General features: G+C 40.4%; 1 protein-coding gene and 1 long non-coding RNA gene across 3 annotated transcripts in view; one reads left to right on the top strand and one right to left on the bottom strand.

Annotated features, from left to right (window-relative positions):
* Positions 1–1,429, bottom strand: part of LOC131197545 (zinc finger protein 524-like) — a 7,111-nt gene extending 5,682 nt beyond the window's left edge. Inside the window, exon 1 of the mRNA XM_058181747.1 lies at positions 821–1,429. The gene's annotated coding sequence lies outside the window, so the exon portion shown is untranslated. The remainder of the gene's footprint in view (positions 1–820) is intronic.
* Positions 1–14,077, top strand: part of LOC131197548 (uncharacterized) — a 27,402-nt gene extending 13,325 nt beyond the window's left edge. For both annotated transcript variants that reach the window (XR_009154982.1, XR_009154981.1), the window contains one exon: positions 13,422–14,077. This is a non-coding gene — a long non-coding RNA (uncharacterized LOC131197548). The remainder of the gene's footprint in view (positions 1–13,421) is intronic.

Below are 14,077 nucleotides of genomic sequence, written 5' to 3'. Positions count from 1 at the left end.
TGGGAAATAGTGAGAAGGCAAAGATAGTGAAAGAATGAAAATAGAGAACACAGGTTGCAAATGTTGGAGTCAGTGTAATTTTGGACAAGCAAGCCTCTTCCACTTTGCACCATCAAATACATTTTTGTTCACAATCTGCCAATCTATATTTTTCCTACACCTGAAAAGGCAAGGAAAGCATGCTAAAACCATGTGATCAAGCTTCTGTCAAAGCTGAAGCAAAATACTCACTTTCATTGCTTAACCCAAACTGAGCCCTTGTAACAATCGAACCAATAAATGTTTTAGACTTCCCTAAAAAATTCTGGAAGGACGAGTGCTGTCTTGGTATTTTTCCCCCACTACAGAGGAGAGAGCACCTCTGGGCATGTACTGAGTGCCCTTTCTTTACCAGTTGGAATAGCACAAGCCAGCCTTGAAGCACCTACAACTCAGCGACAAGACAGACAGGTTTAAAGAGCACACAGATGTAAACATACACGAGAAGGTTTCCAAGCAGTCTTGATCCATGGCATCCCATAAAAGAGGGAAATGTCCTTTTAAAATTGTATTTTACTTTTTAAAGGGAAGTCTATTTTTCCCTCTATCCTTTATTCTTTCATCAATGTCATCAAAAGCAGAGGATTCAGAGCCACGAGACCATTTCTCTTCCATCACAAATATCTAAGATCATTCTTCCCTTCCTCCTTGAGCCCTGAGCCTGCGGATAAGCTGTCAAAGCTTTAAAAGCCCCCCACCCCGCAATTCTGTTTTGAGCTATGCTGGCTGAAAGGAAGGAAGCTACCCACCCCAGCCAGAGGACCCGAAGAGCAGCTAATACCTGTTTTGCATTGTGATCTGCGGCAGCGGAGGGTTTCAATGGGCCGGCAGCGGGTGGGGAAGAGATGAGCGTCTGATGGGAAGCCTCTCAGCCCGGCCGCTGCAGAACAAAAGAGGTTGGCTGGTCTTAGCTGGGCATCCGGGAGGCATTCGGACCCAGCCGAGGGACCCGGCAGAGAGCATGATTCCTACATTCAAGAGCAGCTCCTGGGTCCTAGTGCTACCAGCTGGTCACAAGAAGGGGACACCAAGAACGGCGCCACAAACTCATAGTTATGGGTCCCCACAGCGAGGACTATTGTCACCTTGTGCCTTTGAGAGAAAGTGGTTACACCCCTTTGACTGTCCAGTTACAATTTTCCACCTTAGCTAGCCCTACTTTGGAGAGGGTGATCTAAACACTAGATAACACAGACTTAAGAGACTTAGACTAACTTTATTGTCACTTTGAATGAACACTAATCAGCATACATTAAAATGAAGTTTCATTGCATACAGCTCTCAAAGAGTCACCACCTCCATAAACATGACAAAATAAATAAATACAAAATTATGGATATACTCACATATACTGTATGACACAGAGAAACAATATAGTCTCTGAGGGCCGGTGAATAGCGCAGGCTGGTAAAAGCCTGTTATTAAGAACACAAAGCGCAGGCTGGTAAAAGCCTGTTATTAAGAACACAAAGCCTGCAATTACTGCAGGTTCAAGCCCAGCCCAAGGTTGACTCAGCCTTCCATCCTTTATAAGGTAGGTAAAATGAGGACCCAGATTGTTGGGGGGGCAATAAGTTGACTTTGTAAAAATATACAAATAGAATGAGACTATTGCCTTATACACTAAGCCGCCCTGAGTCTTCGGAGAAGGGCGGGGTATAAATGTAAACAAAAAAAAAAAAAGTCTACTTCGGATGTATACATGTACACAGTGAGAAAAACAAATCTTGCAAGTTTACCAGATAGATGGCATAGGGAACAAAGCTGTTACAGAATCTGGTAGTCCTGTTAGAAATATTTTGAAACCTCCTCCCAAAGTGGAACAACAGAGACAGACTGTGAAGTAGGTGTGTGGGGTCTCTAACAATGCTTTGAGCTCTAAGCACATAGCACTTAACATCACAGTAAACTATGATTTAACCATTTCTGAAGAAACCTCCATTGACTGGGTTTACACATTCCACTACTGTGTTTCTCAACCTTGGCAACTTTAAGAATGTTTGGACTTCAACTCCCAGAATTCCCCAGCCAGCCTTGCTCTATGCCAAAACTAAGCACATCATTTAATGGCATAGTACAATATGTGATCCCATAGTTAAATGACTGTTTAAAGCAGGGGTTTCCAACCTTGACAACTTTAAGATCTCTGGACTTCAACTCCCAGAATTCTCCAGTCAGTGCTAACAAAGTAACAACAACAGAGTTGGAAGGGACCTTGGAGGCCTTCTAGTCCAACCCCCTGCCCAGGCAGGAAACCCTACATCATCTCAGACAGATGATGCTGGCTGGGGACTGCTGAGACTTGAAGCTCACAGGTCTTAAACTCAACATTCTTACTTCCGTTGAGTCAAGTTTGACTCTTTGTTATTAGATGAATATGTGCAGTTTTCTCATAACTTTATGAAAAGAATTTGTCCCCGCTGGTCCATTGGAGGTTTTGGACATCTCCATCCAACCAAGTTTAGCTTCTGAATCCATACATGGATGGCTAGGGGCTGCCACCTGCTGAGGTTCTTAAGGGAATCAACTGACATTGACTATCTACCCATCACATACCAATCAACTAGAGGCCGGTGGTGGGATTCAAAATTTTTAACTACCGGTTCTGTGGGTGTGGCTTGGTGGATGTGGCATGGCTTGATGGGAGTGGCTTGATGGGCATGGCAGGGGAAGGATATTGTAAAATCTCCATTCCCACCCCACTCCAGGGAAAGGTTACTGCAAAATCCCCATTTCCTCCTGATCTGCTGGGACTCAGGAGGCAGAGAATAGATGGCGGGGGGCAGTCAGAGGTGGTATTTACTGGTTCTCCGAACTATTAAAAATTTCTGCTAATGGTTCTCCAGAACTGGTCAGAAGCTGCTGAATACCATCTCTGCCAGAGGCTATTTATTTATTTGCATCCTGACAGCTCTGGGTGACTCACAGCTCAAAAATGTCAGAATAAACATAGAATAGGTAGAGAATAAAATCATAAATCTGGCTAACAACCTCAAAATAAAGACAAGCATATCCAACAAGGGGCCCAACCTTCTTCATCGGGAGCCGTATTTCAGGCTAATTAACCTGGCATATGCAGCTAATAGAACTATAGTTTGCAGGTCACCAAAATGGAGTTGGGTTGCTTCTGCTGAACCATTACAGGATTTCCTTGCTCCCATATCCTGTACTCTGGTGTGAGAGGTAAGGAATTGTAGCCTTGCAGGGTCATTGGTTACCATCTTTAAAGCGCTCCATGGCTTAGGATCGGGATACCTTCGAGACCGCCTTCTGCCACCGATTGCCTCCCAACGACCCGTGTGCTCCCACAGAGTGGGCCTCCTCAGGGTGCCGTCGACCAAACAATGTAGGTTGGCGATCCCCAGGGGGAGGGCCTTCTCTGTGGCGGCACCAGCCCTGTGGAACGAGCTTCCTCCGGGATTACGACAACTCCCCGACCTCCGGACCTTCAGACGTGAACCGAAGACTTTATTATTTCAGCGCGCTGGACTAGCCTAAGAATAAAATGTTTTAACTAAATTTTAAAGGTTTTTCAATAGGTTTTTATCAATTTTTAGTGATTTGGCTATGATAATATTTAGTTTTAATTGGGTTTTAATGCTTATTTATTATATTGTTTTTTAATATGCCTGTGAACCGCCCTGAGTCCTACGGGAGATGGTGCGGTATAAAAGTATGACTAATAAATAAATAAATAAATAAATAAATAAAATTGAGCAGAACATAAAGATTAAGTAAAAATGGCAGCCCACTGCATATTCAAAAGCAATCTGACATCAATCATGCAATTGGAGGTTCCATGATTTATTATATTTTTAGATTTTTATCTAACCTTTATTGCTTTATATGTAACTCAAGGCAACAAGCATACTCACTGTCTTGAGTTAATTGTAAAAATAATAATAAAGGTGAGACATAAAATAACTTCCTCCTTGTCAGGGTTCCGAATAATAGATCCATTGCAAGCAAAATTCCAATACTTATTTCCAATAAATGATATTTATTGAAGTACCATTTTGGCACATATCTGATCCCTCAGTTTTCACCTAATTAAAATGAAAGTGTCGCCCCCCTCCCCCAATCCCAAACAACCAGTCACTTGGCCCAAACAATGCAGCATCCGCTGATCTGGTGACATCACTCCTCCTTCCTCCGGCCGGATGTGAGAACATCCTTGACTCCCAAGAAAAAGTATTTTATTTTGACTTCACAACCCCAGTTATCTGGCTCATGACTTTTTAACTCCCCTTTATGAATGCAGATTTAGCATGATATCTCTTAAACAATTTCTCTGTTTGCTATAAGCACTTCTGCAATGGCTTCTCTCTTTCAAGAGGTTTTTTAACAGTTTCTGGTGCTTCAGATATGAATGCTGTACACCGCCCTGAGTCCTTCGGGAGAAGGGTGGTATAAAAATCGAATAAATAATAATAATAATGCATTCATTTGCAAAAGGAAAATACCACCTGTGCCACCCAGCCTCTTTTCCTACAGTGCCTACATCAACATTGTGCTCTTAACATTTGGCAGTGATCATGGATGAATTACAGTACGGTAGCATGCTTTAATACTTTCAAAATAAACGCAATAATATGTGTTCAGTTCTTTAAGAAAAAAACCTAGAAGTTGAAAAAGCTGCAAATTGTCATGGCATGTACAGGTAGTACTTGACTTATGACCACAATTGAGCCCAAAATTTTTTGTTGCTAAGCAAGACAGCTGTTAAATGAATTTTCACCCATTTAAAGACCTTTCTTATCACAGTTGTTAACCATTGCAGTTGTTAAGTTAGTAACATGGTTGTGATAAGGTTGCAAAAGGGGATCACGTGGCCCCGAACACTGCAACCATCATAAATATGAATCAGTTGCCAAGTATCTGAATTCTGATTATGTGACCATGGGAATGCTGCAATGGCTGTAGTGTAAGTGTGAAAAACAGTCATAAGTCACTTTTTTTTTTTTTTTTTTTTTTTTTTTTGTTTACATTTATACCCCGCCCTTCTCCGAAGACTCAGGGCGGCTTACAGTGTATAAGGCAATAGTCTCATTCTATTTGTATATTTTTACAAAGTCAACTTATTGCCCCCCCAACAATCTGGGTCCTCATTTTACCTACCTTATAAAGGATGGAAGGCTGAGTCAACCTTGGGCCGGGCTCGAACCTGCAATAATTGCAGGCTTCGGTGTTCTTAATAACAGGCTATTACCAGCCTGAGCTATCCGGCCCTTTTTAGTGTTATTGTAATTTCAAATGGTCACTATTGTCACTAAATGAACTATCTGTGTCTGATAAAGATGGGAAGAAAAGGCTACAGACTTTTACCATTATAACTGAAAGGGTGAACAAAGGTAAAATATACAAATAGTTCTCCCTTAGTGACCAGCAACTCCATTGCTAAGCAATGCAAGAGAAATCTCATGATTGCAATGGACTTCTGATGTCACTTCTCTTTTTGCTGTTAAGTGAGTCATTGCAGTTTATTGAGCAAGGCGTCATGTGACTGAAACTTACAATTTCATTGCTGGCTTCTCAATTGACTCAGCTTGTTGGAAGCCAGTTGTGAAGTGTGCAAATGGCAGTCACATGACCTTGGGCATTCTGTGATGGTTGCAAATAAGAGGATTGATTGTAAAGATACTTTTTCCCATCATCACAACTTTGAACTGTCATTAAACAGGACAGATGATAAGTGAGGACTTAAGTAATAGAATAATGTTTCAGGGATAATGTTTCAGGGATCTATACCATCAGAATGAAAGTTGCATCTTATTTTTCCTATAGTCCGTACCTTTGTTGGCTTCGCACAATACACTAGCAACAGGTTTGGTATGTTTGAGGCTTAGCATTGTGCCTTAACTCAGCCAGTTGTGGTTTACTCAAATTATCATAATTGGAAAAGCTATTGTTTAAGTTGGTATGTAAACATTGTTACTCAGGGAGATTCTGGGGGCTAGAATTCCTTTTGGGCTGTGCACTAAGATGGATGGGATGCCGTCTGTTTCCCTGTATGCCAGTTGTTATGGCATAAAAGCAGCTTTCTCCAGTTTGATGTCTTCCAAATGTGTGTTAGGCTGTAATTCCAGCCTCTTCACCTAGGGTAGCATATGGCATATATGGAAGCTGGGAATGAAAAGAGTTGGAGGAAAACAGATCTGGATGGTGCCAGGTTGGAAGAGAGTCAGGGCTAATCATGCTCCATCTTTCTCTTGGGGGGGGGAAATGGTGTGTGGAGGGGCAGTTCAGTGAAACACATAATTCCTGTTTCTACATGGGAAGCCAAAGGGTTGAAATTGAAGAATATAGCCATTTTGCTAACCCTGATGCTGTAATATTCCATCTAGTTAGGATAGGAAGAAAAAAAAAGAAACACAGAGAAAAACATTACAAGGAAGTTTGGTCTAATGGTTAAGGCAGCAGGAGACTGTGAGTGCTTGTCTCTCCTTAGGTATGAAAACTGGCTGGGTATTTTTGGGTCAATCACCAGGAAACTGTGAGTTCTAGTTCTGCCTTAGGTATGAAAGCTATCTGAGTGACTTTGCGTCAGTCAGATGGCTTTCTCAGCCTAACCCATCACAGGGTTGTTGTTGGGCTGTTGTTGTTGTGAGGAAAATAGAATGGAATAGAAAATGGAATAGAATGCTGACGACCTGGTCCTCATCCTGGAGCAACCGATATCTACAGGACCCAAACTACTATCACAAATAGAAGAATATGGGAAGGTAGCAAGACTCAAAATAAACAGGCTAAAAACAAAGGCACTAACAAAAAATCTTACAAAACAATAGGAGAAGGAATTAGAAGACAAAATGAATATACAAATGACAAAAAAAATCTAGTAATTTGGCTAACAAATAAAGATTCATCGATCAGACAATTATAATAAATTAATACAACACATAAAAAAATTTGGAGCAAATTACAGCTATCTTTGCTAGGGAAAATAGCATCAATCAGAATGAATGTGTTACCAAGAATATTATTTTTATTCCACGTAATACCCATAAAATTAGGGAAATTTTTTTTAAAGACTTCAATAAACTTATAGCGAATTATATTTGGCAAGGGAAGAAACAAAGAATTAAAATAAAATCTTTACGATAGCAGGGAAAGAGGAGGATTCGGACTCCTAGATTGGGAAACCTACTATAAAGCAACATAATTGATACGGATCAAGGATTGGATAGAATTAAAAAAATAAAAGAATTCTAGCATTAGAGGAGTTCCATCTACAAAGAGGGTGGCATGCATTTCTGTGGGAGGGAAAAAGTAGATAGCATGGATATTTTCAAAGGCATTTAATTAGAGAAGCACTGCTACAGACTGTGCTGGCAAAGGATAAAAAAGAACCACTATGATAAAATTCCGGGATGGTTATCCACAATGGAGGCACAAATTTACCCAAACGCATTAGACATTGGTAAAATGAAAAGATACAAAGATTTGTTAAATAATCAAGGGGAACCAAAAACAAGACAGAATTAAAAGAACACGATACAGACATTGATTGGTGGCCTTATATGCAAGTAAAATCCAGATACAAGACAGATTGGATACAATTTGGATTCCAAAAGGAAGCATATGAATTAGACAAAATTCTTCAAGGTACAGAAGACAAATTGATTAAAAAAATCTACAATTATTTATTAAGATACAAATTGGAAGAAGAGGTAGTCAAAGAAAACATGATAATTTAGGCAAAATTTTTTGGTTATAATATTGAATTAGATAAGTGGGAGAAATTATGGAATACAAATTAAAACTAATGATGTCTGTACCCTATAAAGAAAACATGAATGTTTTATAGGTGCCACCAGCTAGATTGGCAAAGATGTTCCCCAATACTTCACCACTATGTTGGAAATGTAAGCAACAAAAGGGAACGTATTATCATATGTGGCGGTCCTGTCATAAAGCGAAACAATATTGGCAAAAAATTAAATTACAAATAGAAGAAATTATAAATCAACATATAGAAATGTGGCCAGAAACATTTTTACTGGGAATAATTCCAGGGTCATATGAAAAACCCTGGATTTAATTATCCACATAGTTACAGCAGCATGAATACTCTATGCACAGAACTGGAAAAATAACAATATACCATCTGAAGACAATGTAATTAGAAAAATCATGGAATGTGCGGAAATGGATAAGCTTACGAAGGAGATACAAGAAAAAGAGGAAACAGAATATTATTTAGTATGGGAGAGATGGTATAAATGGTTGGAGGAAAAGGGGAAAAAAATAAAAGGACAGGGAAAGATTAAATAACGGATAAATTAGGAGTAGAAATAGAAGAACAAATAGGAAGAAACAAAAATTGTGGAAAGGAAATTGGGTACACATATATACATGTACATGTTTATTTACATGTGTATACATGTAAATAAAATAATTAGAATAATATAATGTATTATAGTGAGATATATATATAGATATATATATATATATATATATATATATATACACATATATATATATATATATATATATATATATATATATATATATATATATATATATATATATATATATATATATATATATATATATATATATATATATATATATATATATATATATATATATAAGAAATATATGTATAAAAGGTGCATTAGGATAAGAGAGAGAAAATGTATAAGTATTGATCACTGACGCAAAACAGTTGAAAAGAAAAAATTGTTATTTCTTTTTTGTTTTTCTTTTTGTTTTAAAAAAATCTGTTTAATAAAAATTATTTAAAGAAAGAAAGAAAATGGAATAGAATAGAAAACAGAATAGAGCTGGAAGGGACCTTGGAGGTCTTCTAGTCCAGTCCCCAGCTCAAGCAGGAGAACCTATACTATTTCAGATAAGTGACTGTCTAAACTCTTCTTAAAAACATCCAGTGATGAAGCTCCTCCTATTTCTGGAGGCAAGTTGTTCCACTGGATAATTGTCCTCACTGTTAGGAGGTTTCTCCTTAATTCCATGTTGCTTCTCTCTTTGATTAGTTTCCAACCACTGTTTCTTGTCCTGCCCTCTGGTGCTTTGTAGAATAATTTGAACCCCTTTTCTTTGGCAGCCCCTCAAATACTGGAATACTGTTATTATGTCACCCCTCATTCTTCTTTTCTTCAGACTAGCCAAACCCAAATCCTGCAGCCTTCTTCATATGTTTTAGTCTACAGGCCTTTGATCATCTTAGCTGCTTTTTAAAAAACTTTTTCCAAGGTCTCAACATCTTTTTTGTAGTATGGTGACCAAAATTGGTTGCAGTATTCCAGGTGTGGTCTTACTAGGGTTTTATAAAGTGGTACTAATACTTTATGGATCTTGATTCTATGCCTCTGTTTATACAACCAAGGATTGCATTAGCTTTTTTGGCAGCTGTTGCACACTGCTGGCTCATATTCAAGTGATCATCCACTAAGACTCCAAAGTCTCTCTCACAGTTATTGTTTTTGAGCCAGGTCTCACCTAATCTGTACTTATATCCAGTGATGGGTTTCAAATTTTTTTACTACCAGTTCTGTGGGCGTGGCTTGGTGGGTGTGGCGTGACTTGGTGAGTATGGCTTGGTGGGCATAGCAGGGGAAGGATACTGCAAAATCCCCATTCCCACCCCACGCCAGGGGAAGGATGCTGCAAAATCCCCATTTCCTCGCGATGAGCTGGGACTCAGGAGGCAGAGAATAGATGGGGGCGAGGCCAGTCAGAATTTTTACTATCAGTTCTCCGAACTACTCAAAATTTCCGCTACCGGTTCTCCAGAACTGGTCAGAATCTGCTGAAACCCACCTCTGCTTATACCTTTAATTTTTCCTGCCTAAATGTAAAACTTTGCTTTTCTCTACATTGAAATTCATTTTTTTGGATAGGGATCCTTGTTCAAGAGTATTAAGTATGTTCATCACTTTTGAGTTATTTATAAAAAATGATAAAAGCGGGATAATAAAATAAAATATTAGCAAGTTGCTCTATTTCCCCACATCTTCCCTTCTGTCTTTTCCTTTACCTCATCCTCCCCATTCTCATTTTGGACTGTTTCCTTAGAGGTTTTCCTGAAATCAACACACAAGATTTTCTGGGCCCATAACCAATAGAATAAGGATAGGGATAGGAGTATGGGTAGAGGTAGGGGTAGAATAGAATAGAATAGAATAGAATAGAATATGGAAAAGGAAAAGGAAAAGGAAAAGGAAAAGGAAAAGGAAAAGGAAAGAATGGGAATGGGATGGAATAAAATTAGAATCAGAATCAGAATCAGAATCAGAATTAGAATTAGAATTCTTTATTGGCCAAGTGTGATTGGACACACAAGGAATTTGTCTTTCGTGCATAAGCTCTCATTGTACATAAAAGCTAATATAATATAACTAAAACATGATGAGTGGGACAAGAACCCAAGCAAAATAGGATTTGAATCTTATTCTTAAGATCATATGCAGTTGCTCACTTAGATGGTAAATTTATCTTGCATAGTACATCAATGGTTGTAACTTTTCTGATCCTTACCCTGCAAGACACTAGTGCTGTGGGACAGACATGACCTCCCTTTAACCTCATCTCTTGTTTTTCCCCATCTGTGTTGTTTTACAGGTACTCCTCAATTTAAGACCATAATGGAGCCTGCCCATTATGCAGGGATAAAATGCTCCCAGTTCGGTCCGATTCTTCCGAACTGGTAGTAAAAAAGACTACTTTTTTACCAGTAGTAAAAAAAGTTAAAAAAAAAAGTTCCAAAGATCACGTGTTGCTTAGCTGATCATCAGGATTTTTTTTTTTTACTTTTTAGGCATTTTTTTACTACCGGTTCTCCAGAACCGGTAATAAAAATGCTTTTAAAAGGTAAAAAAAAGGCTCTGAAATCACAGCTGTGCTGTGCGATGGTCAGAGCCTTTTTACCTTTTAAAAGCATTTTTTACAATCTATTCAGGGGAATAGGTTGTAAAAAAATGCTTTTAAAAATAAAAAAAAATTGTGCGCCACACCCCCGCACGCTGTTCTATTTACCCCATTGCTCCTTTTGGCGTGCACTTTGTGCACACCTTGCATTTGGTGCGTGGTGTGCACTGTGCATGAACAAGCAGAGCGTACATTTAGTGCAGAGCGTACATCTACCAGCCAGCGAACTGGTAGTAAACTGGTTCAGATTTCACCACAGCCAATATGGTTGTAAGTCATGATGGTCATAAAGCAGATAACTACATAATCAGACTCACTTTTACAATCTTTTTTGCAGTGGTTATCAAATGATTGTGGTGATTGTAAAGTGAACACTACAGCTGTTAAACAAACCAATTGAAGTAAATTCCACAAATTCCAATCGTGCTTTTTATAATTTTTATAATTTTGTGAACAATAAACTTAAAGAATCAAGATCCATCCCACCACTAAAAGAGTCTAACGGCAAAGAATATAATGATGAAACAGTTAAAGCAAACCTCCTTAACACATTCTTTGGCTCAGTCTTTGTTAACAGTAATGGCTCTTATCTGACATTCCCCAAAGGTACCAACAATGAGTACGACTTAACATATATATACTTCACAGAAGATAATGTTGAAAAAGCTCTTCACAAACTGAAACCATCTTTATCTATTAGGCCTGATGGACTATGTGCATACTTCTTAAAAAAACTTTCCACTAATATAGCAGAACCCTTAAGCATAATCTTTCATAAAGCTTTCACGACTAGTTCCCTTCCCAAACTTTGGTCTCTAGCCACAGTCATCCTTATCTTCAAAAAAGGAGATCCCAGCCTAGTTGGAAATTACAGACCAATCCAGGGTGAAATCTAAAATTTTTTGCTACCTGTTCTGTGGGTGTGGCTTGGTAGGTGGGTGTGTCCTGTGACTGAGTAGGTGTGGCCAACTGAATGTCACTCACAGCCATGCCCACTCAGTCACAACCCCCCCACCAAGCCACGCCACAGAACCCAGTAGGGAAAAAATTTATTTCTATTCTGCCTTTTCCCTTTTTGCGAGATGCCTGCAGCTACAGCCTGTCTGCCCGCTTGCCACCCACTCGCCACCTGTTTTCCCTTCACCTTGGGTCAGGGGCCAGGGCCCAGGGATGCGCCATTCCCCTAGGCCCCGGAGCCACCACCTGCCTCAACGGGGTTGGGGAATGCACCATTCCCCAACTCCGGCCTCTCTCCAGAGCTGCTGCCCACTCACCGCCTGCTCGCCGCCTGCTTGCCCTTCACCTTTGGTCAGGGGCCAGGCCCAGGGACGCCCCATTCCCTGAGGCCCAGGAGTCACCCCCTGCTCACTGCCTCCTCAACCCGGTCGGGGAATGCACCATTCCCCGACACCAGCCTTGTCCACTCTTCCTTCGTCATGCGGCATATACTTACTTTCCTCCAGCAGCTGGCTGCCAGGAAAGGCAAGCGTCCAAAAGTTACCAGAGTTGCTCTCCTTGAATATGCCGCCTTGTTCTATGCGCCGGCTGCACAAGCGCACACCCAACCTGCCGCTGATAAATAAATGAAATAAACGGTGTGCGCTTGCACAGCCGGTGCATGGAACAAGCAGCAATGACGGTGGCATATTCAAGGAGAGGGACTCCAGTAACTTTTGGACGCTTGTCTTTCCTGGCAGCCAGCCGCTGGAAGAAAGTAAATATACGCTACGTGGTAAAGGAAGAGCGGGCGGCGGCTCCAGGATAAGGCTGATGTTGGGGAATGGTGCATTCCCGACCCGGCTGAGGCAGGCGGCGAGCAGGGGATGGCTCTGGGGTCTCAGGTGAATGAGGTATCCCTGGGCCCTGACCAAAGGCGAAAGGTGAACAGGCGGCAAGTGGGCAGCAAGTGGGCGAAGGAAGAGTGGCTCCGGGGAAAGGCCGGAGTCGGGGAACGGTGCATTCCCTGACCCGGTTGGGGCAGGCGGTGGTTCCGGGACCTCAGGGAATGGGCCCCGGCCCCTGACCTAAGGGCAAGCAGGTGGTGAGCTGCCTTCCTGGTGTCCTGGTGTCCAGCTTGCAAAGGCTGGATTGTGGGCCGTGGACTGGTTCGGGGGTGTGGCCAGCCAGCTATTGCTACTGGATTGGCGAATCAGAACCAATCTCCGCTACCTACTCGCCCGATCCAGTTCGATCTGGTAGCATTTCACCCCTGGACCAATCTCTCTATGCTGCGTCACCTGCAAAGTAATGGAATCTATCATCAACCAATCCATTACCCTCCACCTAGAAACAACCAACCTACTCTCTAATAAACAATTTGGTATCAGAAAAAAATTATCATGTAACTTACAAATTCTCCATTGCAAAACATATGGACTACTAATCTCGATCAAGGTAAAGCAATAGATGCAATTACATAGACTTCTGTAAAGCTTTTGACTCAGTAGTACATGATAAACTTCTCCTAAAACTAAAATCCTACGGCATTTCAGGACTTCTTCACAATTGGATAACTGCTTTCCTGTCAAACAGACAACAAGAGGTCAAAATTGACAATGCTCTATCAAATCCGGTTCCTGTCAAAAGTGGCGTTCCTCAAGGCAGCGTTCTTGAACCAATGCTCTTCATACTATACATAAATGATCTCTGTGACCTTATCTCAAGTTATTGTGTTCTCTTTGCTGATGATGTCAAACTATTTAACACCACCAACAATACTAGTACCCTTCAAAAAGACCTTGACTTTGTATCCGATTGGTCTAAAACTTGGCAACTCCAAATCTCAACCAGCAAATGCTCAGTCTTACATTTTGGAAAAAAGAACCCAAACACTAAGTTCAAGCTTGATGGACATTACCTTACAGATGACTCCCACCCTGTTAAAGACCTTGGAGTTTTCATATCAAATGATCTAAGTGCCAAAGCCCACTGCAACTACATAGCAAAAAAGGCTCTAAGAGTTGTAAACCTAATTTTGCATAGCTTCTTTTCCAAAAACTCTACACTACTAACCAGAGCATACAAAACATTTGCTAGACCTATTCTTGAATACAGCTCACCTGTCTGGAACTCATACCACATCTCTGACATTAATACAATTGAATGTGTCCAGAAATATTTTACAAGAAGAGTTCTCCGCTCCTCTGAA

This window comes from Ahaetulla prasina, chromosome 4 (genome assembly GCF_028640845.1).
Source record: "Ahaetulla prasina isolate Xishuangbanna chromosome 4, ASM2864084v1, whole genome shotgun sequence".
Lineage (NCBI taxonomy): Eukaryota > Metazoa > Chordata > Lepidosauria > Squamata > Colubridae > Ahaetulla > Ahaetulla prasina.
The sequence above is the reverse complement of the archived record's forward strand: the minus strand, read 5'-3'. Positions and strand labels throughout refer to the sequence as shown.